The sequence below is a fragment of the Schistocerca americana genome, chromosome 4 (assembly GCF_021461395.2).
Source record: "Schistocerca americana isolate TAMUIC-IGC-003095 chromosome 4, iqSchAmer2.1, whole genome shotgun sequence".
Taxonomy (NCBI): Eukaryota; Metazoa; Arthropoda; class Insecta; order Orthoptera; family Acrididae; genus Schistocerca; species Schistocerca americana.
The window spans coordinates 537,423,841-537,429,485 of NC_060122.1; positions in this window are offsets into that span (position 1 = coordinate 537,423,841).

Below are 5,645 nucleotides of genomic sequence, written 5' to 3' on the forward strand. Positions count from 1 at the left end.
AATCCCAAATGAAGTTGAAAACAAGCCTTGTTAGCCACTCCTTTAAATTATGTTGTTATATAGATTCAAGGATTGAGAATTCTTTTAACAGCATAGAGGGTATCAGTGTCCACTGTAAATGTGTGTGACGAGTAGTAGTGGATTATTAACAGGCCTCTGTTATGCAGATGATGTTAACTATTTTCTTTGCAAAATACCAATTTAATGAAGTGACCAACAGAAGATAAACAATAAATATGTAATGTTACTGAGAAAGCAGCATCTTTTTTCAAAGTAGTGTAGAGATTATGTTTCTAAGAGTTGCTTGTCCATTAATGTTGACTTTGACTTGTCCCATGTCCCTAGTCCCTAAAGATCCTCTATTTTGATGGACTCTGTGGAATGTGATAAATGTCTGAGTGAATAAAGATGTTTGCTCAGTTGAGAGTTAAGATTCCAATAAGCTGTCACAGCTTTTTCCTTCTTCTTTATAAACAAGTGTTTCTATTGTGTGTTTGTTGATAGACAAAAAAAGGGTGCAGGCAACTATTGGTGCGTGAAGTAGATTAAACTTTTCATCTCCACACACACACACACACACACACACACACAGCTCACCTCTGCTGCAGTATTCATGATAGGTGATGAGGTGATGGTGGTGATGATTGATGATGATGATGATGATGATGATGATGATGATGATGATGATTGCGAGTTGAGCCAACGGGTCACAGTGATTTAAGTGGAGGGGAACAGGGAAGGGCTATGGGAGGAATGAGGAGTAAGATTTGCAGTGCAGGAGGAAATGATGAGAGTCAGGAGGAGGGAAAACATGACCTTCAACAGTGGTGGTAAAATGTAGGATACTAGTGACATCTTTCAATTGGGGTTGGATGGGAAATGTGTCTCAAAGGAAAGGAAGGAATATTAGAGCTTAACATCCATTGATGATAACACCATTTGGAGACTTGGCACAAGCTTATATAGGATAAGGTTGTAAATAGAAATTGTTTGTGTCCTTTTCAAAGGAGCTATCGTGGTTTTCACTCTTAATCGATTTGCTGCCATTTGGTGAGGAGAGGATGCAAGTAGGTACAGTTGAATGTTGGCCAAATATGTAGGTATACAGCTAGTTAATTGCAAGATCTCATGTTATGGCAGCCCTGTGGTATATACTTCCAGGTACCTAACCAGTGTCTTAGGTTGTCTTGGCACAATATTTCAACAACATATTGGTAGGTGCTCCTGACTGTACATGAGAAATTGACTGCATACCTGAGAGATGGTCATGTATATTCTTAATTGTCGTAGCCATATAGGACGTAGGATAGTAGTTGCAGCACAGCTGGTAGCTGATGGTTGCTTTCGTACATAACTATCTTTGATAGGAAATGAAATATTTGTGACAGAACTGAAATAGAAAAAGGTGTGTGGATGCATGGAACAATTTTTCCACTGTGTGTATGTCTAGCCTCTCAACAGAGAATAATCCATGGGGAGGGGGAGTGACAGTTGGGAACAGGAATGATATAGGAATGGACTAGGATACTGCATTGGCATGGTGGGTAATGGAATACCACTCGTGGAAATGAAGATAGAGTTTGGAATGTGATATCTCTCGCTTCTAGGCACAGGAGGTACCTGGCAAATTGTGATACTGACTTTCTTAAGGTCTCTATAATATTCAGTGATAAAGGACGTACTTATCAGTGCCTTGTTACAGTGGCAACAGATTTGTTGGAGTTAGAGCAAGAAATGTTGCAGGAAATTGTTTGTGGACTACTTTGTCACAGTATTGTCCACCTGTAAATGCTGTAGCAAGTTTAATAATATGTTGAGATAACTTCTACATGCCACTGCAAATGTATTCTTGCACTGCCTTGAACATTTTTAAAAATTTCTTCTATGCTTTGCAGGTACTGTTGGTGCTTGGTGAATATGGTATGGACAGAGATTTTTAAAACCCTTACAGAGGTGGAGGTTAACATTCAGAAAAGTAGCTGACTGAATTGAAAAGGTCCTGGTGAAGCAGATTTTGGTGGCAAGGAAAGAGCAAAGGGTGCCCCTGCCAGAGTCTAGATCATGGAGATATCATCAGTGACTCATAACTAGGCAGGGAATATTTTTTTATTAAATGGTTTAGGTGGAAGTGATTAAAAAATAAGTTTACATAGTGCAATGCTTTACATATACTCATCCAAGTTTAGGGAACTCATGTTGTTTGTAGCTTAGTGCATTGAAAGGAGTAATAATTATAGGTCAGTTTTGGAAGGAGGTAGTCTGTTTGGTATTGGGTTTCACTGATAAAGTTCTGTTGAAGCATAGCTATGTACATGGGAGATGATGTTTACAGGGACCTAGCAGCCAGAGAGATAAGAAAAGGGGTCTAGCAGTAATCAGATAGGAAATGCGGAGAAGTCAGAAAAGGAGGTCATTAGTGGTCTATGGCTAGCATCTTTCACTAGAGATCAAAACGTCCTTGGCCCAGGGTTTGAACTCTGCATCTTTAAATTTTGAATGAAAAGTATCAGCAAAGGCAGCTGAAGACTTGTGGTGTACGAAGTCACCCTCATTCTGCGGACATTGTCAGAGAGGGCAGAGAAGTGGACAGAGGTTCACAGCACTCTCTTGCCCTTAGGGTGGGAAACTGCCCTGAAAGGTGCAAGAATTGGCATTGATGAAAGGCCTGAGGATTCAGAAGGTAATAGAAATCACTGTATTAAAGACACACAATGTGTATCCACAGGACACAAGGCTAGTAACTGAAAAAGTGTCATGATGATCTTTCCATTGGCAAAAGATTCCAGACTGATTCCCTGTTTGGATCTCTGGAAGGAGACTGCCAACATGAGGTGACCGTGAGAAAAAGATTGAATAATCCAATGAAAGGATAACATTTTATGAGTTAGGGTGTGGAATGTCAGATGTTTGAATGTGGTAGGGAAGATAGAAAGTTTGAAAAGGGAAATTCTAAGGCTCAGTCTGGACGTAGTTGTGGCCAGTGAACTGAAATTAATGAAGATAAGGATTTTTGGTCAGATGAGTATAGGGAAATATCAACAGCAGTAGGAATCATTATGAATTGGAAGGTAAGGCAGAAATTGAGTTAGCAGATGAAAATCTAATAGTACAGGGTGTCCCACTCAAACCTCCCTGATTTCAAAGTCCCAGGAAAAATACAACAACAACAACACCCACAGTAGATATGACAATGAAAAATGCACCACATTGTAGAGCATCTCAGAGAATTTATTTATTTATCATCAATACACCTTTACATGTCAACCATTTGTAGCACGAAGAATATAGAGTCTATATTCAATTTCTTTCCAAGTTCTTTGTAACATTTCCTTTGTTATTGCTGCAATCGCCTTAGAGATACGATGTCACAATGTAGGAATACCGTCCACTTCAGTCGCATACACGTGGTCCTTCACGAATCCCCACATCAAGAAATCAAACGGTGTAATGTCAGGTGAATGTGATGGCCAGGCAATGGGTCCTCCGTGTCCGATCCAACGATTGGGAAATTTCCTATCCAGGAACTTGCGAACAGCCGTTGACCAATGTGGCGGAGCTCCATCTTGTTGAAAAATGATGTTGGGTTGCAAGTCTTCTATCTGAGGGTACTCAAACTGCTCCAACATGTCCAACACACTGACCCATTCAGTGTTTGTTCCGCAAAGAAGAATGGTCCAACAATTCTGTCATGCATTAGCTCGCACCAGTCATTTAGTTTAGGGCTGTCACGAACATGTTCAATGACATTGTGCAGATTTTGCAAAGCCCAAATCCGAACATTATGCCTATTAACCCTTCCTGATAGATGAAAGGTTGCTTCATCTGAGAATAAACATCTTTCCAGGAAGCTGGCATCCAAATCAGTACATTGTAGCATATGTGCAGCAAATTGTTGTCGGCATGGTTTGGCGTCAGATGTTGCAGAATGTGCATTTTGTAAGCACACATACAAAGACGCTGGTGATCTACATGATGCAATGTTGATCGAGGTACATCAGGTTGTCTAGATGCTTGACGAATTGACTTACATGGGTTTCTGAGAAACATTTGTCTGATGTCCTTCACTGTCTCTTCTGAAAGTCTGTAATGTGCACTGCCAGAATGTTTCAGAACACTTCCTGTTGCCAGAAACTTCCTATACCATTCCTTAATTGTTTTCACATCAGTTGGATCACATTCATACACATGATGATAATTTCTTCGCACAGTAATCGCCGATTTTGTTTCTGCAAACCACACTACTGCTTGCGCGTGCTGCTGTGGAGTCACCATTTTCACGTCATCAGACCATGCTGCACTCTGTTGGCGATACTTGGCACTTCTGATGTGGGAATTTAAATTCTTTGAGATGCTCTACAATGTGGTGCATTTTTCATTGTCATATCTACTGTGCTTTTTCTCTCGTGCGTCTTTAAAGTCAGGGAGGTTTGAGTGGGACACCCTGTATTGGGGGAACTGGAATGTGGTTGTAGGGGAAGGAGTAGAAGAAAGGGTCATGGTAGAACGTGGGGTTTGAAGTAGGAATGAGAGAGAGGAAATACTGTTTGAGTTCTGCAATAAATTTTAGGTAGTAATAGCAAATCATCTGTTCAAGACCTACTAGAGGAGGGGGTATACTTGGAAAAGGCCAGGAGATAAGAGAAGATTTCAGTTAGATTACGTCAAGGTCAGGTAGAGATTCCAAAATCAGATATTCAATTGCAAGGCATGCTCATGAGCAGATATATACTCATATCATAATTTAGTAATGATGAAGAGTTGGCTGAAGTTTAAATGACAAGTCAAGAAGAATCAATGCAAGACAAGTGGTATTTGACCACATCCTACTTAAGACTTATGGGTTTCTTTTTCTTCCATTCTTCCCAGTACTTCATTTTCTCTCCAACTGTTCATCTGTCCTCACTCTCTTGAGTCGAGGTTCTTCATAGTTTGCGTTTTCTATCTGTAGCCTGAAGTGATTCCTGTCACTTATTATTTCTTCTGCAACCCCTGTTTTGTTGGCACCTTTCTTTACTGCTTCTCTCCATCCTAAAGTTGTTTTCAGCTTACTAATGTAATTAAAAATGTTCTTTGTAATTTGTGTCTCTTCCGTTCTTTTTAAATGTCCATAAAATTTTTTAATCCACCTGTTTTCGTTGTTTTTCTCAGGACCTAGAATTTTTATTAGTATTTTTCTCTGTCTTTTTTCTAGTTCTCTTAATTCGCCTTTCTTATTCAATGTTAGGCACTCTGATCCATAAGTTGCTTGCCTCCTAATTACTGAATTATAATGTCTAATCTTTGCTTGTATGGACATTGATTTCTTATTGTAGTAGTTTTGTGTTAATTTATTTGCAAATTTTAACTTTTTTATTCTTTCTTTATTTGTTGTGTTATCCAGTCCATTGGCTTGGATCCACTCCCCAAGGTATTTGAATTTATCAACTCTTTTCATTTTTCCATACTTTGTTTTCACGGTCTTTTCTGTATTATGTTTGTGTTCTATATAATCAGTTTTTTCATAAGATATTTTTTGCCCAGTCTTTTCAGCAGTCTTGTGTAACAGATCAAGCATACCTGTTGCATTTGTTTGGCTTTCAGTTATCAATGCCATATCATCCACAAAGGCTAAACATTTCACTTCAAATTTGATCTTTCCTTGGCCC